This window comes from Eptatretus burgeri, chromosome 6 (genome assembly GCF_056783735.1).
Source record: "Eptatretus burgeri isolate ZD-2024b chromosome 6, Ebu_testis_v1, whole genome shotgun sequence".
In the NCBI taxonomy this organism is placed as follows: domain Eukaryota; kingdom Metazoa; phylum Chordata; class Myxini; order Myxiniformes; family Myxinidae; genus Eptatretus; species Eptatretus burgeri.
The window spans coordinates 83222617-83248844 of NC_140966.1; the positions used below are offsets into that span (position 1 = coordinate 83222617).

At 44.3% G+C, this 26228-nt stretch overlaps 2 long non-coding RNA genes across 3 annotated transcripts in view; one reads left to right on the forward strand and one right to left on the reverse strand.

The window, feature by feature from the left end:
* LOC147025193 (uncharacterized) overlaps positions 1–26228 on the reverse strand; it is an 83772-nt gene that overhangs the window by 39707 nt on the left and 17837 nt on the right. The gene's annotated exons all lie outside the window — the stretch shown is intronic.
* On the forward strand, positions 1852–14313 carry LOC147025194 (uncharacterized). 2 transcript variants are annotated; one of them, XR_015059386.1, is made up of 6 exons: positions 1852–1866; positions 4049–4232; positions 4334–4471; positions 6003–6038; positions 13470–13599; positions 13741–14313. It is a non-coding gene; the product is annotated as an uncharacterized LOC147025194 (long non-coding RNA). The 2 variants fall into 2 exon arrangements; XR_015059385.1 differs by lacking the exons at positions 1852–1866; positions 4049–4232 and having other exon boundaries at positions 4319–4471.

The window sequence follows — 26228 nt, forward strand, 5'->3', positions numbered from 1 at the left end:
CCCCTTCTCTCTGTTAAACTAAATCGCCTGGCTTACCCTTGGCCCACGTTCCAACGATGGCCAGATTTATTTCGAATCATCATATGACCTTGACCTTCAACATTTAGGGATCGAGTGCAAATTAAGAAAATGTGTCCCCATCCACAGTCTGTCCATAAAACTCAACATCGTGAAAATCAGAGGAACATTATTCAAGTTATTATCAAAAAGATGGGGGTTTTTTTTGTTAATTAGGTCACAAACCGAAAAAAGTAAGTCATTTCACCAATCAAATATCAGGTGGACAACTTCAGTGCAGGCATACTATTATGATGCAAGAACATCTTGGAAGACCAAGCGGTGTTTGAGATTCCACATTGGAAAAAACTGAGGGATGACAAAAAAAAGTCTTGTTTTTTTTTCAGACCGCCATTTGATCTTGACCTTTAACCCGGAGGGGTATAATGTAAATTAAGTGTAAATTCACCGTGCTCTGGGCTATCAAGAGAGGGCAATTTCGTTCCGATCGGACAAACTCACGTCAAGTTTTGGTGAAAAATGTTAAAATGTCTATTATTGGGTATGACCTTAAAAATCTGTCCTCCCCTTAATGTGTCTATATTTATATATTTATATCAATCAATCATAAAAAATTGTGTCATGCAGCTCAGAAAGGAATGGAACAGAAAGGGCATATAAAATTCCTGGGTGTGGCACAACGATATTTTTTCAAACTCAATGAAAATTTTCCACTCTCGGGCGAGTCCTGTACTTCCTTTACGTCACACGCAATGGCACCAGCCACCATCGCTGTTGTCCTCAGTGTGCATGCAGCACATGTGGCCACAAATTTTGTTGGGCAGGTAAGTTTCATATAAAAACAAATCAAACATTTATATCAAAACCTATACATATTGGTCAATAAAAACTTGTCATTGCAAGTCTTTTTGTTGCTGTTGCTGTTTGGCCACACACTAACCAAGCGCCCCATGTACTACAATCCCTTTATTTAAGCTCTGTTGTACAAGAAGTCTTCTTAATCACGACAACAGTTAGTCCCACGTTCTTGTGGAAACTTGGCCCAGGTTTTTCACGAACCGGCTGACCAGGCCTGACGTTTGACTAGCGTTAGGACAGGAAATTGTTCAGGGTTCCAGCGATAGCTCGTCCAATCGTCATGAAAGACAGGCTTTGTGGGATGTTTAACGTGCATCAACTAATGCTGGCAGATGAGACACCAAGTTTAACGTCCATCCGAGATGGCACACACATTGTGAATCACACTGCCTGTTAAACACCGGAATGACAGCTCATAGCTGGGTCAGGATTCCAACCCAGACAAGATCCAGCTCAGAGTGAGCGTGCGAATCTCTGGGCTATCCTTCCAACTCTTCTCATTTGAGATGGACGTACAGAAATGAGAAATTGCATTGTTTCACCTTTTATAAAAACAATATAAAAACTAAACAATGAAAAAGTCAAAGCTCGCTATAAGGGCTTCTGTTTGCTCTTATTATTAATAAAAAGAATGAAAATGAACATTAGGGGTGTGTTCAGGGACCAAGCAGCGAGCTAGCGCTTGCCAAGCCAGTCGTTCCTTATCAATGCCTTGCAATGGACTGAGTGCTTTAGCCACGTGGCGAGTGCTCTGCAAGAGACAATTGGTAACTCAACACACCCTTGCTCGCACATTGCCACGGAGGAGGGAGGTTATAAATTATTAAAACTGCACTGTACAGCACAACAGTGGCAAATCCAGGGGGGTTTCCTGGTTGCCTGGAACCCACTCCCAACAAAAAATATTTACCATTACAGTGGCAAACCGAGGAGTTCCCTGGTCACCCAGAACTCCTTCTAGTATGTCATATAGGCACTACCATCACTCAGGTAGGTCACACTAGTCATGATATTTAAGATTGAAACTTGAAGTTTATTGAATTCAACCTATTTTATTTTTAGTTATGCATTTAAATATTAACTTAATTAACTTTTATATCTTTTTGCACAATACATGCATATCAAAGAATATGTGAATGTGCATTTATTTGAAAGCTGCAATAAAGTTTTCATAACGTTCATATGACTTAGATTTTCTGTTATTTGGAAACCCCCCCCCTACCCAATTCCTGGATTTGCCCTTGCACAATATATATATATATATATATATATATATATATATATATATATATATATATATATATATATATATATATATATATATATATATATATATGGATACAAACAAACACGACACAATTGTGACCGAAGCAATGACATCCTGGAGAGAGGGGGGATGGGTTTCCCCTAAGGTCCATTCACCATTTGTTACCGCACTTCCCTTGATCTTTCCATGCTGAAAGAGACACAGAGATCGTACAAATTCCTTTTGACGACATAGTATTGGATCGGTGGTAAGGATGAAGGTTGCTTCTAACATACATAAATGAAACGAGCTCTGACCTCGGCTCAATATCCTGAACATATCTGCATTGTACTGGTCTGTACAGATAGAGTTGGTAACCAGGTGCTGTGCAATGGCAGATGAAGCAGGTACAGTGACCGGTGGTTGCTGGATATTTCTACATTCTCGCACCGGTTGTGTTCTCACCCTCACAATCTTTCTTCGAATCGCCAAGGGGACGTGTTGTTTGATCCGATCAATCAATCTTAGTGTTGTGCGGCCCACGTACCGAGCTTCACATCGGCACTTAAACTCATAAATAACATTGCTGGTTTGTGAGGTGGGTAGCACATCCTTGTTGACTGACAGTCAGCAAACGGCGAGAGGTAAAGATTACTCGGGGTTGCACAGCCAGAAACGTGTTGGATACAATATGTTTGATTTGTACTTCAAACCTTCGTGATGATTGACCTTTCCAGGGCATCCTGATATAGACTGGACATTTGCCCGACCCAATCTTCCGATCTCTTGTCGTGTTTAGAAACTTGTGTTTGTATCTCTTAACTATATGCTCAGGATAACCATTCTCACCAAGATATTCATGATTTTGTCAATTTCAGCAGGAAGATTACAAGGTGAACAAATCCTCTGTGCTCTGTTAACCAGGATATTGATAACATACATATAGCCCAGGAGACTGCTTGGAAAGCACCGACGCTCTGTACAGAGTATGGTCCCGATGGATGGATATTCATATACATATATATATATATATATATATATATATATATATATATATATATATATATATATATATACATATACACACCTCTGCATAATTTAAGGCTCATATTTTGTCCGGATGGACTTGAAAACGTTTGGTGGTGTCAAGCCTGTGTGCAGTACTCTGACCGAACAGTGTAGACTGTTTATGAATAACATTACCATCCGATTGGAACAAGTGTTGCTCGTAATACGTGTGTGTATGTATATATATATATATATATATATATATATATATATATATATATATATATATATATATATATATATATATATATATATATATATACACATATAAATAAAGATATATTGATGCATCGATTGCCTGGTGTTAGCTTAATGGTTAGGGTGGTGGGCTTGGGATCCTAGGATCCTGAGTTCAAATCCCACTCAGCTGTTGAATTAATACCAGGTGGGGTTGACTCTGCCTGTCATCCTTCTGAGGTCGGCAGAACGAGTGCCAGCTTGCTGGTATACTGTGTCGGAGTGGCGACCTGTCCAGGATTGTACCCCAATAGCCAAGAAGACTGCTTCGGCAGCACCAACGCCCTTCACAGAGTATGGTACCAATGGACAGACAAACAGACACACTGTACATACTGCTTGCACACCAAACTCTCCTTTCTTTTAACCTCTCAAGTGAAACAACAATGACAAATGACAACCCAGGCTTCCTGCCAACTACCAACATAAACATCTTCATGGGTCTTATTTCATGTGGATGCTTGGTGCTGGTTTTACCATTTCTGTCCATCACTTGTTAACCAAGATATTTTGCACAAAAGCTTTAACTCATTATTCACTTAACACTTGTACTGTGTTTCTACTGAACACATGATCGTGTGCTCTTTTCTGATTGTATTATTTAATAATTTCCCCTGCCAGTTCCCACTGCACCATGAACACTCCCTGTGCCCCTTGGCGAATCGGACCACACCCAGTCACATATTTCCACCAGACAACGCCTCAATACACTGCCTCAAGCTGCTGTTTACATCCCCAGACAAACTGACTCCACTGAAATCCAGACCAACATCACAATGGTGCTATCAATGAAAAAAAAACAAAGGTAAATTGGTAATAAAAACGAGACATCTTATTTTACAGTTGTGTGCTTTGTAATTTCAAATTCTCTTATTACCTTCCCTTAAAAACTCCTCCCCTGAAAAGTGAGTGCCTCAGGGCCAGGACACACCCTAGTCTTGGATTGAGTATATAGTCGCGGTGCGGCAACACCACCACACCCATTGTTCACAAACCCTGCTTCTGCCTGCCTGGACGTATCACTCTTCGCTTCTCAACAAGATGGTTCGTATCATAACGCACGCACTACGTTCTCTACGTATTTACAGGCATCTGTCTTATCAGAGTACATAATATAGTAATAGTATGGCATGTTGTTTACACGTACTGTAGATATAAAGCAAGCAGCACTTCTCCTGGAGAGGGTTCAAAAATGGATAACAGCTGTGTGAGCTCATAGTGGGAGTTGCTGGTTTAAAGTTGCTCGCTAAGAACCTGCGTTGTCTTCCCACTCTTGAGTGCAGCTGGAGGTTATTTGTTTTATTGGCATCACAATTGCTAGCTGGTAGCTGTGAGCCATTTCTTCACTGTACAGTAATTGGGAAGCATTTCCCTTGTCTGGCTCTTTTATTATCGTGAAAAAATGAGAAAATCCCATCGACGGTGTAATCAAGTACTCCTTCACCTGTGTTTCTGATCCAACACCATCGTGGAGTAGAGTGCAGTAGAGCCGAGCAGGTTCATCGCTGCATGTGTAAATTTACACTTTTTTGTGCATTGTAGTTTACTCATGGCAAGCCTGCAGGTGAAAGAGGAGGATAGTACTATGGAGCTTTACAGTAGAAGGTTGAAATAACCGAGTCTCATAACTTTAGGTATCTTACGTGAAACTTCGTTCCACACCGAACGGAAACCACAAACCCATTATCAGTTGGTGGCACGTGCAAAGGAACAACATAATGTTGTTTCTCTGGGATTTTTTATCATATGAATGTTTAGAGTGGCCGTCAAGCTTGCCTCATAATATCTGATAGCCTATAGTTTCCAGCTGGATGCTTAGAATATCGAGGAGAGATTATATCAGATATCTGACATGAAGAATGGTGATGCAAACGGGTTATTGGCCATGCAAGATGAGCAAGAACGGTACTCGGTAGAGCACATACCTCTGTCAGGCTGAACAGTTTACGTTTTGTCCCCCGCAGATGGGCCACATCTGGATTTGGACTTTAAACAAAATCGAATCCACTTGTTCTCGTCACCTCTCCAAATCATCCACTAAGTTTCGTCTGAATCAGTCCGTAACTTTTTGAGATATCATGCTATATATCGTTTTTGGCCCAATCTCTCAATGGTGAAGAATCACTTAGAAATTCAAGTATCCGGATTCGAATCCGGATCGCCACCAAAATCGAATCATTCCTTCTTTTTTTTTTTAATCAAACACCCAACCTGTCCACCAAGTTTCGTCTGAATCCATCCATAACTTTTTTAGATATCATGCTCACAGACAGACAGACACAAACATGGGTTAATACATAACCTCCATCCACCTTTGGTGTTGGAGGTAAAGATTCTCATTTGAGCTTTTTATTCCAGAAAACTATACAAAGTGACAAGTTTCTAAGTTATGAAACGATGCTGCCTATAAAATGACCTTTTCAGTACGTGCGGATTATGCCATCGTAATAGAATAGAATGATTACCTATTGTGTCACTTTAAAAACAGGCACTCAATGATTTCTTTTTAAAGAAGCTTATTATCTTTATTGGTGTAAGGTGATTTATTACTATGTTGTATTTGTTTGTGTTACAGGATGAATTGAAGGATTGGTTTAATAACCAGACTGAGGTGAGATTTCTGTAAGGTCAGGGTAATTTACGGCAACAAAAACTTTGCCATTAATTTCTGATTAAGCCTCCAATTTTATATCTGAGCATGCGAAGATAGTTACCATTCCAATGCACCATGCTCTGTTCCAGAGCGTCAGTTCTGCTGAAGCAATTTCTTGGCAAGGGTTATACTGAGTGGTTTTCCTTTGCCTTCCCAGCAATAGTTAAGGCAGGAATTTGGAATTTGTTCAGAGTGCCGGTGATTGCTCATGGACCTCCAGTAGCTTGAACATAATGCTGCGTTTGAGCCTGGGGAGTAACTGCTGAAATCTATCTGTCTGGGTTCAAGAAGGGTGAAAGCAAAGCAACCTACAAGTGCAACACATTTGTGGGAACTTCTGCAACAGTGTTAGGAAGAACTTTCCAAACAATATTTGATTTCCATTGTCGAAAGAATGCCAAGAGTATGTTCAGTTGTTTTATCTGTAAAAGGTGGCAACTTTGACAAGTCAAAAATTTACTAAATCTTGTTCAGCAAAACAATTCCATGATATCTGTTCTATCTGCAATTGTTTATTTGTTATATGCTTTAATTTCAGAGTACATTGAAACATTAAACGGATTAAATTTCAGTAAAAACTGGAAAAATGGGGGTGTTCTAAAACTTCAGACCGGTAGTGTACTTGAACTTAACTAGAGAGAGGGGAGGGAGAGGGGCAGAGCATGGACTGAGGATAAATAAAGAGCTCATACTGCTCTCATTCTGCATATAATTTATTTATTTATCTGCTTGCAGAATGCAACCACAATCCACGAGTAATATATATATATATATATATATATATATATATATATATATATATATATATATATATATATATGTATATGTATATATATATATATATATATATATATATATATGTATATATATATATATATATGTATATATATATATATATATGTATGTATATATATATATGTATATATATATATATATATATATATGTATATATATATATATATATATATATATATATATATATATATATATATATATATATATATGTATATATATATATATATATATATATATATGTATATATATATATATATATATATATATATATATATATATATATATATATATATATATATATATATATATATATATATACACACACACACATACACACAGGGGGCTGCAAAAGTAGGTATACAGTTATGAATTAAAGTACAGTCCTTACTGTATCCCTACTTTTGCAACCCCCTCTATATATATATATATATATATATATATATATATATATATATATATATATATATATATATATATATATATATATATATATATATATATATATAGTAATACCTTGACATACGAGTTTAATTCGTTCTGTGACCGAGCTCATAACTCGGTTTGCTCGGAAATCAAAACAATTTTCCCAATTGAAATTAATTAAAATACCATCAATCAGTTCCAGCCCCCCAAAAAACACCCTAATTTCTTTGTTTCGTAGTTTTAAAAATGAGAAACGTATTTATAAATAATAAATAATTAATACAAAACATAACACAAAGATAATAAAATAGAATATACAAAAATAAGCTGGTTTTATAAAGTGTATTTTCCTTGGAGATGAGACTACTTCAGCTTACGGAAGATTCTGGTGGAGGTGGCGGCGGTGGTGGAGGAGATTTGAAGGTCTCATCACACTTTATCGCTAAATGTAATTGTTATATTTTTTTTTAATTCACTTTATCGCTAAACTTAATTGCTACAATTTATTTTTTTTTTTACATTTTTTTTTTATTCCCTTTTCCTCGACATACGAATGCACTAACTTGACATACGACCCTACTCAACGAGATAACCAAGAGAACTGAACGAGTGAGTGGCGGGAGATGCGGGTGTTCGCTTGCTTGGCTGCGCACGTCTCAAAGCTCGCTCCACTCGTAACTCGGATCTAGACTCGTAACACAAAGCAAAAAATCGTCCGAGCAACAGCTCGTAAGTTAGTGCATTCGTATGTCAAGGTATAACTGTGTATATATATATATATATATATATATATATATATATATATATATATATATATATATATATATATATATATATATATATATATATATATATATATATATATATATATATATATTGTTGCGGCCTGGGTTCGGGGCGAAAAGACCACGAGGTGGGAAAGCCATCTCGGGTTCCCACCAGACTCTCCGGAATCACAGGTGGTCACACACGGATAATTCCATGACACGGCAGGTCGCGAATCGACCGTTAACGCCAATAACTCAACCACGTGATTTAGGGTCCTCCGTCTCAGATTTAACCGGTTACCTAAAAATAACCATGTGATCCAATTACAGGGGAACACGCCCTCGGTACGTCTTGTCCGAACCGGGTCACCTTACCGGGTGAGATACAGCCGAGCGAAACTGCCAAGGAACGTACCGGCTAGTAAGATGGATTGTTGGGAGACAAAATCCCGGCTAAGTTCGGATACCAACCATGCTAGACCAATGAAAGAAAAGACAAAAACGAGCTGGGAGCATTTCTACACAATCATTCATTAACAAACAGGTGAGGAAAAATATGTGAATGAAACAGGTGAGGTGAGGCACAGTGATTGTATTTATTATTGTATGCAAGCAGAGATAGTAAGGAATTTGTGGCGTGCGACAACAATGCAAGCAACTTACAAAAGCAGAGTTATCCCGATATATCTTCTACACTCTTAACTTAGACGAGGACAGGTGCCGCCGTCGCCACACACACACACACACACACACACACACACACACACACACACACACACACACACACACACACACACACACACACACACACACACACACACACACACACACACACACACACACACACACACACACACACACACACACACGATGAAGATGAGATAATCATAAGGAAGGATAGGAGATGACATGAGGGCTAACGGCCTCAAAATACCTTGCACGGTCGGCCGACCGCGCTACCCAGTACGTTTTGGGGGACGCTCCGCGAAGCGATCCCACCTTGAGAGCCGGCGCGTTGTCTCTTGCTTGGTTACTGTGTTGGGCTCAGCGCGTGCTCCGCACTGGTCCAGAGATAGGCAAGGCCAGCAGGCGAGAAGGGCGGTGGATGGAGCCAGCAGCACACGAGGACGGCAGAGTCAGCACACAAATGTAGAGATCCTGACTGAAGCGAGGTGAGAGTGGGCAGATCCAGCAGGCGAGTGTTGAGGTTGTGAGCGATGCAAGGCGAGACCATGAACGGCTTCGTGATCCGCCTTTATAAGCCCCGTGGTGAAGGGTGGGGTGACGACCCAAAGCGATGCGTCGTCACCCGAATTGCGCGCTCCTATTGGGCCCCTGGCTCCCTGCTGCCTGGCCCTTATGGCCGGAAGTGGTCTCATTTGCACATCTGCTGAGACATGGCTGAACTGTGGAATCGTCTTGCACCAAACACCACGACATGAATCGCCCTGCACCGAACTCCCAGGCTGTGTTCCGGCGACTGGCCAAGGGTCGGGTCGGTCCTGCATGCCCGTTCGGGCACCCCTGGTGCTCTGCGGTTGGCGCTGGTCAATGCGCTTCTTCCGTCCGCACGCTATGTGGCCCGAGTAGTCTGGGCCATGCAGCATGCCTCTGCTTGATGGCGACTGCCTCGAGGCGGAGGTGCGAGGAGGTGCGGGATGACCTCTGCCGTTTACGGGAGATATTGGTAGCCGAGGCGGCGAGCTAAGGTCGATGGTGAGACACCGTTGTAAATCAGCACACAGACCCGAATAAAGATGTGCACTATGCGCGTCCCGTACAGTACGGCGGTGATTACCACAGGGCTGCACGCGTGTCTGTTATCGTGTATTTGCACCTGCTTCACTTTGTATCATGGATTGAAAAGAAGACAGATACAATTAGACCAAGCTCAAAGAGGCACGCAACGCACTTTATCCCGTAAACCCATCAGTCATGAGGGGAAGGTCTAACTGCACATAGAATAACGAAATAACTGTCTGGGGAGCATTGTATGTTGAGTGCCATTGCCTTAGAGGCATGCGAGGTCCAGAACCGCAAATATATATATATATATATATATATATATATATATATATATATATATATATACATGCATATATATACATGCATATAAATAGTTGCGGTTCTGGAAACCGCATGCTTACAACAGATAGTGGTCCCAAGACAGTTTTTCCATTAATATACATGTTGATAGTCCCTTCCCTTTTGTCGAGCGAGACAACAGGGGCGTGCGTTGTGAGGATCTCATAGCTACGTTTGCTTTCATCATTCCTTCTTCATTTCATTTCTAACTTCATTCCTACTCTTCTTTTCTGATTATTCCTGAGGTAAATCAAAGCCACGTGCGCCCTTCGCTGTGAGATGGGTCCTCAGCAAAGGCCAAGCAGGCATTACACCCCCACCCTCCGTATAAAACACAGCCTGCCAAACGCACACGCGGCGGTAATTTCCACCCAATGGACAAGAAAAACACCCAACACGACGCCCACGCTGCATGGAACGCGTACCGAGGCCGATAATAGAAAGGCAACCCTACGCCACGTTGCACGGGATACGAGTGTGCAAGGTGAATCGGCGCTTTCCTTTCAACCCATTTCTGGACCAATTATATCGATTGGGTTTCGCCCCGTGCACACGATAGCAGAATAAAGCGAACATGAGCGCTGGCCACGTGCGTAATGGCGGATCTATGCGCACTGTATGGAATGTGCTCAATGTGCCCTGTACGGAATTCTCTCAAAGGCAGACCCGTGCGCCGCTCGCGACACTTTGTTATCGTGCAGAGCGGGGCACGAATGGACACATCTTACTGTCTGTGCATGGGTTCACCATAACATCGGACCTTCAGTCCTCGCTGGTGGCCGTGGATGCTCCCCACGGACGGCAAACGTCCGACCACCTCCACGGCCAGCGAAGCTGCGATCGGGCGATTGGAGGCATGCGGCACAGCCCGGGCCAAACGGCGCACACGGAGCAGGCATGCAAGACTGACGCCACTCTCAGCCAGTCGTCAGGGATTGGCCTGGGGGTTCGTGCAAGGTGGTTCATGGCGCGGAGTTCGGTGTGGGCGATTCGTATCATGTCATGAGGTCAAAGCATGACATTTTTACGGCTCGGGGTCACCTTGCCGGAAATGGAATGTTGCTGTTTCTGACCATCGCGGCTGGGCCGTGCAGGGGTTCAGGGCCAATCATAGCACCCGATTCGGGTGACAACACCGCGTTTTGAGGTGGCCCCCCACCCCGCGGCCTATAAAGGTCCGAGCGGAGCCTTCGCGCTCTCTCGCTGCTCTGTCTCGCCTCCCGCTCAAGCTGGTCTTCGACTCCGACTGTCGTCATCACCTCGACTCCGCCTTCTGTCATCACTGGAATCCTCCGCCTCTTCTCCGCCCACACGACGCTGACTCCACCCACCCACCTGGTCCCACCTACCACTCCACCCTCCCAACTCAAGCCCCTCCTTCATGCCCACGGTCTGGACGCGAGCTGCCCGAAGCAAGAGACGACACACCAGCTGTCAGGGGGTACCACGCCACGGAGCATTCCCCACAAACGTATGGGTGGTGCGTTCGGCTATCGCGTATCAATTATACAAAGGTACCGAGAGACCGTAGCCTCAACTCCTCTACTGCTTTGCTTATCCGGTAAAGTGATCCGGTCCGGAAGAGTGATCCAGTTCGGAGAAGGAATTCCGAGGGCGTGTTCCCCGGTAATTAAATCACGTGGTTATTTTTAGGTAACCCGATTAACTATACAGAGGACCCTAAGTCACGTGTTTGAGTTATTGGCGTCCATGGTCGGTTAAGCGACCTGTCGCGTCACAGAATTATCCGTGTGCGACGGCCTACAATTCCGGGGAGTCTGGTGGGAGCCGAAATAGCTCCCCACCCCCCCTTGTGGTCTTTTCACCGACCCCTGGCCCGCAACAATATATATGTAGATAAACATTCATATAAATATATATATATATACATATAAATAAATATATATGTGTATATATAGACATATATATATATATATATATATATATATATATATATATATATATATAATAGATATACATCTATTGATAATTCCATCTGTGTGTGTGTGTGTGTGTGTGTGTGTGTGTGTGTGTGTGTGTGTGTGTGTGTGTGTGTATGTGTGTGTGTGTGTGTGTGTGTGTGTGTGTGTGTGTGTGTGTGTGTGTGTGTGTGTGTGTGTGTGTGTGTGCGTGTGTATAAAGTGATTGCAACAACAATGACGATCCAGAAGTGGCAACCCATACACCAGTATTTTATGCTCCGTTATTAAAAACGTTTCTCAATTGACAATCGCCTTTTATTTTCAGAGTTGAAAGGAATTTTTTTTAACGATGACAAAGTTCAATGTATTGAGGTCGAGGAGGATAATTGTTCTGCCTCTCCGGTCTGGACCGGATAGCATACAGCTAACCCCCATCCGCCAATGAACGTAACGTCTAACAACCATGCTGAGGCTTAGAGTTCTTTATTCTTGACGTCTGGTATGAGTTGGTAATCGCTGTAACAAAAACAAAAATAAAATGTTATAGTAAGTTGACACAGATATTACGTTGATCGTTATACATGTACAAGATGTGTATATTAAAGGGCAGCTACTTTGTAGTGATATGCTCGGATGAGTTAGCTCCCTTGTTCCAGGAATTCGGGCAAGGCGTACTTTCACGCAAACAAAAACGAGAAATAAAATTAACCTAACTCAGTGCAGAGTACTGCACTGTCAATGAGAGCCGTTATTAAAATCACTGATCAGAGTAACGGTACAATAACAAATTCGAGTCACTACAATAGACCGCAGAGCTTTACATTTGTCTACACATCAAAGTTGCAAGTTCTTTCCTATAGATTGTTGTTGTAACACAATTGTCGAAGTTCGTCGGTAAAACTAGAGCATCGAACTGTTTCATGCCGACATAAAGTCACAGTACAAAATTCTGGTATTGAACGATAAACAAAACGCATCACTCACACTGTTGTTGGCCACAGTCTGGCACAAAACGCATTTTTCATCGCAGCGGGCAAAAAAAAACCACATGGCAAGGCAACATTTTTTTTTTCAACAAGCGTTTCCTGGCTCATGGTAGGCAGAGCCACAGGGAAGCAACAACAATGAATAAGCATGACTAGTCAACCGGCACAGTGTGGCGGCACAATAATGCTCTGATACATCAGTGGTAACAAATATTGACAGAGAAGTAAATGTTGACTGACGAGAAATGCAGTTCAAATTCATCTGGTTTTGGTAGTTTATACATTTTCAGACCTCCTTGCTGAGATGAACTAAATTATAATGGTTTTATGCATCTTTTCCTTTCATCTTTTTGCAATTGCTTGTGCAAGTTCATATATTATGGTTGATTTTTTGGTTTCTATGGCTTAAAGGGTGGCTCGGATTCTGTAAAACTGGGGAAGCTCAAGGAGTCAGCCAAAGGATTCAAACCTGGAGGCATAGATGTCTCCAAAATCTTGGGCACAATCAAGAAGGATCCCTCTTCTTTACTCAGCTGGAAAGGTATTCCGAATTAATTATTTTTTTAATGGACGGTGTTATGTCTTTAACCTCCGAGTGTCATTACAAATCTTAGATTGACTGATCTCAATGCGTTATTTCTCTAACTGTTTTTCTTCTTCTTCCTCTGCTTCTTCTTCTCAGAGCTGCAGAAAATGGCAACAGAGTTCTTGAAAAGTCAGGTGGCTTCATCGGCAATGGGAGGAATGAAGAAATTTGGACTTTGACGGTTAAATGTCAACTGAATTAAGTTTTTTCTGCCACCCTCAATGTCATATACCTTTTGTTTTTCGGGCTGTCACCTTGTTTCCATAATTTTACGAGACCGAGTTAATGGTTGAAATGTCTACTTATTGAACGAAATGCTATTCAATTATGACCATTCAATATAATGAACAAGGTTTGCATAAAACAGAAGACATCTGCTTTCTGAAATATGGGATTATTTTTTAACCAATATCTTAAGTCACATGAATCCTCTCCCTCCCACTCCCCTCCCCTCCCATCCCCTCCACTCCCCCCCCCCACCTCCCATCTCATACCTTACTTATGTTAGTGCTGTGCATGAAAGGCCAACTGTGTATTGTTTGCCCAAACAGCATTATGAACTTGGTCAACATGCCTGCCCCACTGTCCTGCCTGTCATGAATGTTTAAAATTTGAAAAGAAATGGATATTTACTTTGTGGTGAGAAATAAAAAAGGGTATTTCCTTCAATATCCGTGAAGTATCTGTAATGTATCCGTGTACCGGTATCCGAGAAGTGATGACGCTCATGGCGTGTTACAGAATAAAAAATAATAATAAGTAGAACTGCCACTTTATAACTGCTGGCAGTGATGACTGGGTACTAAGAAATCCAGCTTCAATACAACATGGGATTGACGAGTTATGACCGAGTAACACGGTGTTTGATCTATTTATTATGTATGCAACATATATTTATAGCATTATCCATCAAGTACTGATGCTCATGGTGCGTTAAAGAATAAAATAAAATAAAAATTAGATTACTAACAAATCAAGCATTAAAACATCCTAATCTGCAATAAAACAATTTATTTCAGAAACAGATAAAACACAAATTAAATACTCTCATTCAATTAAAACTGTTGCGAAAGAAATTGGTCTTAAGTGTGCCTTTGAAAGCAATAAGGGAGGAGAAACCATGGATAATTTGTGGGGGCTTGTTCCAAAGGTAAGGACCTGCATGAGAAAAGGATCTGCCCCCCCCCCCCCAATAATTGTGTGTCTGGGGTACAACGAGTAAATCAGCATCAGATGAACGAAAGCGTCTAGTGGGATTATACTGAACAATTAAACTTTTATTTTAGGATCGAGCAGAACCATGCAAAGAATGAAACACGAGCAACAACAACTTAAACACAATTCGATCACAAACCGGGAGCCCGTGGAATGTTTCCAGTTTGGGTGTGATGTGGGTTTTCTTCGAGAGGACAGTGTGACAATACGTGCAGCAGTATTTTGTAACTTCTGGAGACAGGCAAGTTGTGTGTTCGGAAGCTGATACAACAGGGAGTTACAGACATCTAGGTGGGATGAAATAAGGGTATGAGCAAGTTTCTCTGTTGTTGGACAGGTGAGATATTTGTGAATTAAACCGAGGTTTCGTAATTGGTATGGCACTGATTTACAAATGCTGGAGACATGATATGACATTGACATGGATGAGTTAAACATAACACCAAGGTTCCAACAAGCTTTTGAACAAGTGACCGTTGAGTCACCTGTGCTTATATTTGAACCATTTATCTTTGCTAGTTGCAATTTTGAACCAAACAAAATAAGTTCAGATTTATCATTGTTCAATTTGAGTGAATTGGAACTCATTCAAGCTCTCACATCCTCGATGCAGGCTTCAAGTCTACAAAGGATATTCACCGCATCATTCTGGTGAGGGGCAAAATATACATAAAGCTGGACATCAGCATCGCGGTGATAGTTGATATTGTGACATTGTAACACCTGCCGGAGTCCATTCAAATAAAGAGCAAACAGCAACGGTCTGCCAACAGATCCTTGTGGGACCCCACAACTGAAAAGGACTGGGTCAGATTTCTCATGATTTACACATGCCAACTGCTGACGCTCACACGAGTAAGACTTGAACCAGTCCAGGGCACAAACGTGAACACCAAGTGATGACAATAAATTTACAAGTATACCATGATCAACAGTGTTGAATGCTGCCGAAAGGTCTTATAACACCACAGCTGTGATCCTTCCAACATCCTGTACTATTGCATGGGGAAGCTGAAGGATTGACTTGATCGATAGGGCAAGTTAACTCGCCATTTACGCACGCTCTGAACAATCTCGTTCAAAATATCATTCGATAAGTTGATAAGAAGGATTTCGACACTGTGGTTTGCACGATAGGCAGACTGCCGGTTGTCAAATAATTAATCAGCCAAAAACACGACAAAATACATCGCTAAAGATCGAGATCGAGAGATCGCCGAATTGTTCATCCACCAAATTGTTGGTAAATGTCATACTGCCCAGCACAATAATGGCTAAAGACATTCCAATGATTGCAATGGAAGGGAGCGACATTATCTCTTGGGTATTGTAACCACAACATAACAAATTTTTTTTTTTTTTTTTTAAATCGGCTTTAAAACATAATACAACCACAATCTGTTGAACGCCATTTACGCATGTGCAGAGTGAGATACTCACTGTCTGCCGGAAAGTCTCTACCGTGTATTGCAAAGCCATGTGAATTTTAAAGTTCGACAACATGCGTAATTTAAGGACAAGGAACTGATATTTTAGATCACCTGCCTTTTGAGTGGTTTGAGGGATAGATCTGTGTCATATGAAAGCTAACTTTTGAACTGTTTTGAAACATCACGTTTCACAAGCCAAGTTACCGTGATGGTTGCCATGGCAACAAAATTTAGCCAATCACAGCCGAGATCTAATCAGGTGGAGATATTATCATGAGGAACAGATATCTGCAATATGTAATTGTGGAACTGTGTAGATATCTGCAATAATTGGGTCGACATCTGCAATTGTGCAACTCGTTCTCATTGTCTTGCTCCAGGCTCCTTGTAAACAAAATTGTGCAAGCCTTTCCGACATGCCTGACATCTTGGAGCAAGAAAGAGCAGACCACAATGTCATGAGGAATTCCGTTTTTCAGAGTCGATCTTTCCACAACACAACACCTCTCTCCTCCACTATAAGATGCCTTTGAAGTCTTGTTTCTCGTTTCCATCGAGACTGATGCTTCAAATAAAACCACTTCTTGGAGCTGATCTTTCCCTGCCCATCTTCTTTGTGCTTCCCACCATGTTATACAAACTATAAACACCTCAGGAAAATTTCCATGACGTTGACATTCTTCCATTTCAGTTCTTTTGCCACTGTGGGGCAAGTTGGGGCTGGCAGGATAGCCTCGAGGTGTGCACACTCACCTCTGAACTGTTTTTCTGAGTTTGAATCTCGACCCAGTTATAAAATGTTCTCCATGCAGGATGATTCATTAATGTGTGTGCTGTCCATTGGAAGGACATTAAGCTGGAAGACCCGTCTGCTCGCACTGGTCAGTGAAGGTTAATGACCTGACGGTCCCATTCATGAAGAGTAGGCGCATTATTGCTGGAACCCTGAACAAATGACAAGTTACTGCCATGACTGACAGCTGGGAAGACAATGGAAAACACCCGGCACAAGCAAACCATCTGGCAAAACCCGTGCCAAGAGTGCTCCAGCAGTACCATGCACTGTGAAGTCCAATGCATTTAGATTGAGAGATAGGGCAAGTTCACTCGCCGATATTGTTCTCAGCAGTGACCAGAGAAATTGAGACCGTCTTAAATGTGCCCAGTATTCAGGATATTTTGAGCTTTCTATTACCATCTCAAACTAGGGAGTTCAGAAAACACCTTATCCCACACAATCTTGAGAAAAAAAAAGACCATGGTGGGGTCTGCGAGCAGCAAATTTGATTGGTCGAGATGAAATTAAAATGCCATAATATTTCATCCTATGAAACTGAATGTTTTTGAAAGTACCAAAAAGACAATTTGTGTTCTTCGGTGTTCAAGTTGTTGTTGTTGTTCGTCTTTCGGCTGCTCCCGTTAGGGGTCGCCACAGCGGATCATCCGTTATGATCCGCATACTGATTTTGGCAGAGGTTTTACGCCGGATGCCCTTCCTGACGCAACCCTGGTCACCTCTTACGACACAGGGATATGGATTGGGTTTCGCCATGATTCCGGGCTGCCCTACACCCTCTCATAGCGTGGCCCAGTGCAGAGCACCCGTCCTCAAGCGATCCTCCAACCCAACCCTCCGAGTAGCCGGATTACAGGCGCACGCCACTACACCCGGTATCTTCGGTGTTCAAGTATATAATTCAATTTAAATAAAATCAAGACAAGTCTGAAGACGACAATGGCTCACTAGCGGTATTTGACGATGTAGATCGTTTCAGAAGTCAAGGATGAGACGATGTGATAATTTTTGACCAAGTTATAAAAATGATCAACATGATGTGGTAAGGATGACAGGTTATTAGCTGCAAAATGTCGAAAACCTGGTTTCGTTCAACAACTTTCAAAATTTGACCTTTGCATAACCTTTAAAGGTCACAAAACAATGTTGTGGACATTAAAATAAGGAAACAGCATACATGCTCTAGCTTATTGGAGTTAATTCGTCAAAGAAGGTCGAAAACCCGGTTCGATTCCCACAACTTTGAAAATTTGACCTTTGTGGCCAAAAAGGTCAAAGGTCAAGGATTATGACCTTTGGTGCAAAACTTCCTCTGGAACATTCCAGGAACAATATAACGCTATCTGGCATTTCACACTCCTCGGATTATCCATACTTTGATGAAATCAGCGTAAAAACAAACTTGAAGGGGGCGCCACGTACAAGGTGTTTAAGATAGAGAAAAATGGTTTCAAGACTTTAGGTGGGGAATGACCTCAAGATTATGCATAAAAAAAATATTGTCATCCTTGCTCTCAAAGTTTGGGCGGTCGTATGATTATTTTGTCAAAATTCGCAATTTTCTGGGTTTTTGACCTTGTGACGAAAATGAAAAAATAAATAAATAAATAAATAAATCGAACGACGAGTTTTAGATAATTCATTTTGCTATTCAAATACCGAAGAACCCATTCCATTCAGTCAAGTCCCTAGAAGATAGATTTTTAATCCGACTACCCCCCAAAAATGGCTATTTTTTGGGCGTGGCTACGCCCATTGTGGGCGTAGCCACACCCTCATCCAGGAAAACACAACTAGATATTGATATCGAACACATAACCAAGTATCATCAAGATCAGATCAAAGTCTACGGAGTTATGCTCTGGCCAGACAGACAGACACACAGACATAACGAATATAGTGGTCACTCTGGCTGGTGCTCGTGAACCAATTTTAAAGGTGAGAGAAAAAAAAACTTTTCGAAAGTTTATCGCCATCAATGCAGCATATTTTACATCACCTTGTATAACTCGTTACATGAGTTCTTCATACCAGTTGTTTGTGTCCTTTATGACATCCTTAGAAACAGTAAGTTTCCTGTTTGGAATGATTTTCAATTTTGTTTGACTGCCAGGCAGACAAACAGACAAAAAAAATTATCTCACTCCTCTTTGCACATGCGTGATTGGAACGCAATGCCATACAATTTGCCACAATCAGAGCCAAAGTACTGCAAAACTGCAGGTTCGTTTTCCGATTCGTAATCCACTTTGTGTTCAAAATAAAACTTTCAATTGAAATGAAGTTGTTCCTCGATCATAAACTGACATTTATCCAGACAGACAGACAGACAGACAGACAGAAAAACAAGGTGAATCAATTGCTTAACCCCGCTTTTCACTTCGCGCGCAGAGTAAAAATATATAAAATAGGTGTTGCTGAAGAACTCATCAGCCAAAATACTTTTGGTGAATCATAATACAGTATTACTGTCCCATCACCATAGAGTTGCTTGGACTGGGTTTACAGCAATGCCATCATACATTACCATCTCATGTCGTGCTCCTAACGGGTTACTATGTACCACCTCTTCTTCATTGTATAAATGCAGCCTTTTGGGGGGTTTTGAACAATTGAAAAGCACTTTTGTCATTCAGTATGCATGAATTCTGCAGAACAAATGGACTTTCAAAAACATGACACCATGAGGTCATACTTTTAAAATGAAGCTTAACCTCTTCTTCCTCCTTCTTTAAGGATAGACACAAGGAACTTCGGCACAGGAGGAGGCCATTCGGCCCATCATGCCTGCACTGCACCAACTCCAATATCGTCACCCATCCAAATACTTGTGACACCTAGTAGCCACAAAAGCTAATATCCCCGTACCCCAATATATCCAATGCATCCAGGCACCTATCAAAATCCCATTTAAACCTATCCACCCTCTCGCTGCCACTTCCTTTCCTGGGAAACCATTCCATGCATTAACCACTCTCTGACTGAAAGACCTCTGCCTTAAAAGTGTCCTAAATCCAATCTTCTTTACCCAATGGTCGCTGGTCCTAATACTGTCCACTTTGCCAAAATTAAAAATTCAAAAAAAACTCTACTGCACCTATCTTGTGCACACCCTTAATTATCTTAAACATCTCCAGCAGATCCCCTCATAATCGCCTCCTTTCCAACGTATCAGGTCCTGTCTCCTTGAAATGTTCCTCAACAAATCGGTTCCTCGTCTCACCAGCATGTGTTCAGAAGCGCGAGAGGATTCGCTGGAGCTCGGGAAGGATTGGATCAAGCTCGCTCTCGCTGGAGCCCGGGTCCGAACAGCTTGAAGACCACACGAGGTGGAGAGGTTCGAGATAGGTTCTGGGTTTCAGCTCATCTGTCCTCTGAGCTGGAGTCAGTTATTAAAGGCATCAGCCACCATTTCATGCGTGTGTGTGTGTGTGTGTGTGTGTGTGTGTGTGTGTGTGTGTGTGTGTGTGTGTGTGTGTGTGTGTGTGTGTGTGTGTGCCCGTCTAATAAGTAGGAAACTGTTAAGTGCTTTGTGTGCTGTAAATGATTGTATTGCATTTTGTATAGTCGGTATAGTTCTGCTCCAACGTGCTTCCCTCGTTCCCCATTATTATTAATAAATACCCCAATTGTTAAATGTTTTCATCTCGTCAAGTCGATTCTTTCATTGACGAAGCATTTCGTGTGTTGGGAGTTAGAAAGCCGTTGGTTTGCCGTAAAAGCGGGACATTCGGACCGGCGGTTCTCGGCGATTAAGCCGCTCGGAATTGCGCACGGGACAGGCTCGCTTAAGCGGCATGTCCTGTACGAGTTCTGACGAGGGTGGAATACCCCGGTAGTTGGATCACGTGGGTATTTAGGTAAATTGAAGATTGGCAATCAACCCTACCCCATGAGGTCTGCCCATTGGCGTATTTCAGTTCTTGCACAAGGACCCGTCGGCCTCGGAGTTATCCAGGCAGCGATCTATATTCCGGGCGATCGGTCGGGCCGACTCGACTTGCGGCTCTGTCAGAGCGGTCGGTTCGCGACCGACCCCATAACAGTGGTTGTCAGGAGTGCGATTCGGACCCCTCCCTCTCCGTAGCGAAATTGACGGATTCGGATCAGGGGTATACGGAGGAAACCCCCCCCCCCCGTGTCCCCAAATTACGATCATTATAAATTTTATTCCCAGCACGCAAAACGTTCAGCCAAGGCGAGCTGAGCCAGGTGGGTAGTGAGGTGGATGTAGAGTTAATGGAACCAGAGGCCCAGGACGAATTCACCGTGCAGGACTCCGTCATGCAGGTTGAACTTTCCCCGCAACCGAACTCTGAGCACGGAGGGGGCGCAGGAGCGGGGGCCGCGGTGTTTCACACCCCCCCCCCATCAAATTCCCTCCCCGGTCCCCGGCGGATCCGCGCCCGATAATGGCGAATCGACTGCCATGAGGTTATTTGATGTGAGAGAGATGTTTGAGGCGTTGATGAAGGGAATAAACGCCAAAATGGATACAAATGCGCAAGAAATGAATGGCAACATGGATGCAATGAAGGGTGAGATGCAAACAATGCGGGGTGAAATGCAGCGCATGGGGCAAAACCTCCAGGAAGGGCAGAAGGCAATAAGGACGGGCATAAGAGGAATCATGGCGACGCCACGTGACAGGGACTCCGAACCGAGGAGGGGGAGTGTGGATTGTGTCGGTCCCGCAATGGAAACGGGCGAGGTCACAATAATTCGGGAGATGCGTTTGGCGAGACTCGTAAAGGTAACGGAGAAAGTGACGGTTACAGAGAGGGAAAAATTAAATGGGGTGACTGAGACGTGTACGAGACACGAAGAGACGAGGGAGATAATGAAGGAGGTGACAGAAATAACAGAGACACAGGAGATAGAGGGTGACTTGGACGGGGTGAAAGACAAGCACACACAGGTGGAGGTAGTGGAGGACAATGGGGGTGAGCTGGCGGAATGTGTCGTGACCCGGTGCGAGCAGCAGGATAGCCTTCTTCAGGAACGGAGGGAGATGATGTGCCCCCTTGAAGCAGATCGCGACGAGGTGGGTCCGGTCGAGCTTTGCGAGTTAGGGGGGGGGCGAGTGCTGTTAACGAGTACACGCGGAGCTTGGGGGGGTATGGAGACCCTGGGACCCCTTGTGGTCGCGTGGATCCCCAGTGTAATTGTCCCGGTGCGTGTGTTTATGAGTGTGGCGAAAAGCGTGCTGAAACGTGCGCATAGCATGAGGGAAATGGCGTGCGTGAGTAAGATGGCGTGCGTGAGTGAAATGGCGTGCGTGAGTAAGATGGCGTGCGTGAGTGAAATGGCGTGCGTGAGTAAGATGGCGTGCGTGAGTGAAATGGCGTGCGTGAGTAAGATGGCGCGCGTGGAAATGGACAGACGGGTCCAGACAAGGGACGGGAACAGCGAGCCAAAAGGGCCGCTTGTAGCTGTTTCGAGAACCACGCCGGTTTCACGGGACGTCGTGTGCGGGCCCTTTCGGCAGGTAGCGAACGGCCCTCGCGTGCACGTTTTCGTACAGGGAAGCCGGCGCAGGAACGTCCCGTGTATCGAAAAAGGCCGTCGCGAGGACGGTTCAGATGGCAAGTGTTAGGTGGATTTGGAACACGCGGGTCCCCACGTGGACGTGTGTTCGGGACATTTCGTGCTGCTTACCGCGTGTTCTGTTTGCGGAGCACACGGAGCGGGTTTCCGGGACGTTACGCGCGCGCCAGCTGCAGGCTCGGTGCGCGTGTGACGTCATCGGCGGGAATCTCGCGGCACGAATGCGGGACGAACAGCGCACGTCCCGCGTGGGGAATTCCCCGCGAGTGAGCGCGATTCGGAATTGGCGGAGTGACGTCATTGCCGCACGGAGTGGCTGTTGAAGGGGACGTCGGTAACGCCCATAAGGACGAACGGGCGTACCGTAAACCACCGCGATGGAGATGCAGAGAAGGAGGAAAAGCCTCGCTTCGAGTAAACAGGATTCCCTGGGCAGAGGGTAGAAGACCCCCTTGCTAGGGGGCACAGGAACTACGAGTTAGGGGGATGGGTTATCGATAGTTAGACCGGCTTCATGGGGCAGGGACAAGGCCTCATGGAACCCGTGGAATGGATTAGTTAGAGGGATTTCAGTTTAGATTTAGGAAATGGGAATTTTTGGGATTTTTGGAGACATGGACAGACAGGAAATATGTAGTGGAGACGTAGTTTAGCTAGAGTAAATGGAACATGCATGAGTTTTAAGGGATGACGAGGGAGCACGAGTTAGTCAGGGGATTTCGTTAGAAGGATGGCAGTATAGAGTGCTGGTGTGAGTTGTGAAATGGAAAGTGTGTGAGGAATGAGTGTGGGACAGTGGGCCCAAGTGTATGGGTGGAGCGAATGTGGTATGTATGGTGCGATGACTGATTGGGGGGAGGAGTGATTCCCACCCAAGGGACCCCGGGGACCGTTTAATGTTAGTTAGTGGGTCGTTAAATTTACTAAAAGGAGGTCGTTTTGTTGTTAGTATCGAGAGAAGGCACGAAACCCGTTTGGAGGGTGCAAGAGTTCATGGATCGGCTGGGAGCGTGGCTGTGGAAAGTTGAGCATTTGTTTAGAGGGCACCGGATTAGTTGGCCAGGGTAGGCCAAGGGCCCAAGAGGGGCCGGGATAGTGTAGTGGGCACGGGCGACCCGTCGGAAACGGGACCCATAGCGCCAGAATGCCACGGGGGCAGTTTTGTTTGAAAGCCCCGGGGTAGTGTAGTGGGCACTGGCGACCCTTGGAAAGGGACCCGAGGCGTCAACACGCCACATGGGCATTGGAGGGGGGCAATTCCAGAGAGGGCAACCCCCCGCGTTCATAGGGAGCAGCTGGGCTCGGAGGCAGCCTGCGGGCCTGGGGGTGCCATGGTTGGAGTTCGACAGAGGGGGAGTTCCTGCCAGTTGAGCCACGCTGCCCAGCCAGGAAATTTTGCGAGAGCACGAATGAAAATTTGAGGGCAAGGCCAAAATTTATAATGGACACCAACACAGGTGACGGGAATCATGGTTTTCAGAACCGATAGTTTAAAAGTGTCAGTCGTTTTGTTTGAAAGCCCCGGGGTAGTTTCAGGTTAATGAATGTTAGGGTAGATAGGAGATGTACCCCTTCGCACCATCCATCCCTTCGCTCGTTGTAGGCCGCTGGACTCACCTTGGTAGATCGCTGAACTCTGAGGAGGCCATTCTGAGGCTTTGTTGGGCCTCGAGACAGGACGCCAGTCTCTCCCTATTCCCCTCCAGAGAGGGAACGTAGGGGTTTGGAGTAGGCTAGGTGGACATGATAGGCTAGCCGGACAATGACGATAAAGGGGGTGAGGGAGACAATTAAAAAGGGAAATAAAAATCATAAAAATATAGGGGCTAACTAAATTTTGTTGAGTTGTGTGGCAAATTAAGGGAGTGGGTATGGACAGCGACAGGCAAAGGCGATTAAGTGGGGAGACAGTAGGCTCGGTCCAAGCCCGCCTTCAGAGCGGCCGGCACCACCGCACTCCCTCCAGACCTGATGGAACCACACCAGAGGCCGGCCAGCTTCACCTGCCGGCCTGTTGTGCTGCAGCCGCCTGTTCTGCATGGGCCTGCCTTGCCATGCCTAGTTTGCCTGCCTCTGCCATGACCCCATGCCTGCTAGCCCTTGTTTGCATTTGCCCCTGTGTCCATCCATCACCATGTGCGCCAGGATCATCCAGTTTTGTGAGGACTGCCCTGCAGGCAGCCTGTGCATCCAGTCCATGTTTGTGTTTTGCGACCATCTCCATCCATTCCCCTGCACCAATGACTTTACAATGACTTTTACCCTTCCCCTTTCACAGATCACAGGTCCTGGGCCATGGTTAGTGTCATGTAATGGATAAGTTAAATGAAAATTGTTGACAAGTTGAACCCCACCTGCATGTTTGTTTTAGCGCCGGCAATTTTAGTTAAGTTGTCCGAAAGAGTCTGTGAGTTTGTTTAGTTAGTTACGCAGCGCATTAGGTTATTTATTTTTGGGACACTTATAAAGAAATGTCGCACTCAGGGATCCGAAGGTAAAACGTACTTGGGGAAAACTTACACATACTGGTCACACGAAAATTTGATGACTCGGGACGAGTCTGTAAAAAGGGGAGGGGGAAGTGTTACGAATTTGGGAATTTGATTGCACACAACATACAGGTTCCTTCAGTCAGTTATGTCGATAAGTGCTTGTTCCCGAGATAGCTCACCCTCCATTGTTTAATGGGCAGAAATCGATTAAGTGTGCTGCAGGATTCAATTTAATAGTTGGGGAGCGATCATAACACAATGGAGACGCCCCTCCCCCTCTTCTGCGAAGAGGAAGAAGAGCCCTCATGACGATTCATGACGATGTGATTCATGACGTCAACAACTCCCTCTCACCCGTGGTTGAGCGAGGGATGGAGCACGAGGGCATGACTCACGCCGGGAGCGGAGGGAGGGGGCCGATAACAATAAAGAAGAGATCCTCTGCTTTGTTCGGGCTGGCTTTCAGTAGGCCTTTGGGTTTTGCTTGGCTTGGGTTAGGGAGGAGGCTTTTTGAAGGCTTTCTGGTTTGGCTTGGCTTTTAGTAAGCTTTTTGCTTTGGCTTGGCTTTTAGCAGGCCTTTGGGTTCTGCTCAGCGAGGGTTGAGACTTTTGTTCAGTGAGCTTCGGTTCTGCTTGGCGAGGAGGGTGCTTTTTGGAGAGCTTTTTGCTTCGGCTTGGCTTTTCAGCAGACCTTCGGGGTCTGCTTGGCTTGGTTCGCTTTTTGGGCTCTGGCTTGGTTCGTCGAAGAGAGTCGGCTTTGTTCATCGGAAGAGAGTCGAGCTGGTTGCTCGGCTCGGAGTTGTTGGTTCGTGTTGTGAGAGGCTTTGTTCATCGGAAGAGAATCGAGCTGGTTGCTCGGCTGGCTCTTCTTGGTTCGTGGAGCTCTTTGTTCTCCGCTTGGTGCGACTCATCGGCCTCATCTTGGAGGTGGTTCTTCGAGATAGCCACGCATCGACGGGAAGGATCGGCGCCTCGTCTCACCAGCACGTGTTCGGAAGCACGAGAGGATTCGCTGGAGCTCAGGAAGGATTGCGGCTCACTGCGATTGGATCCAGCTCACTCTCGCTGGAGCCCGGGTCCGAACAGCTTGAAGACCACACGAGGT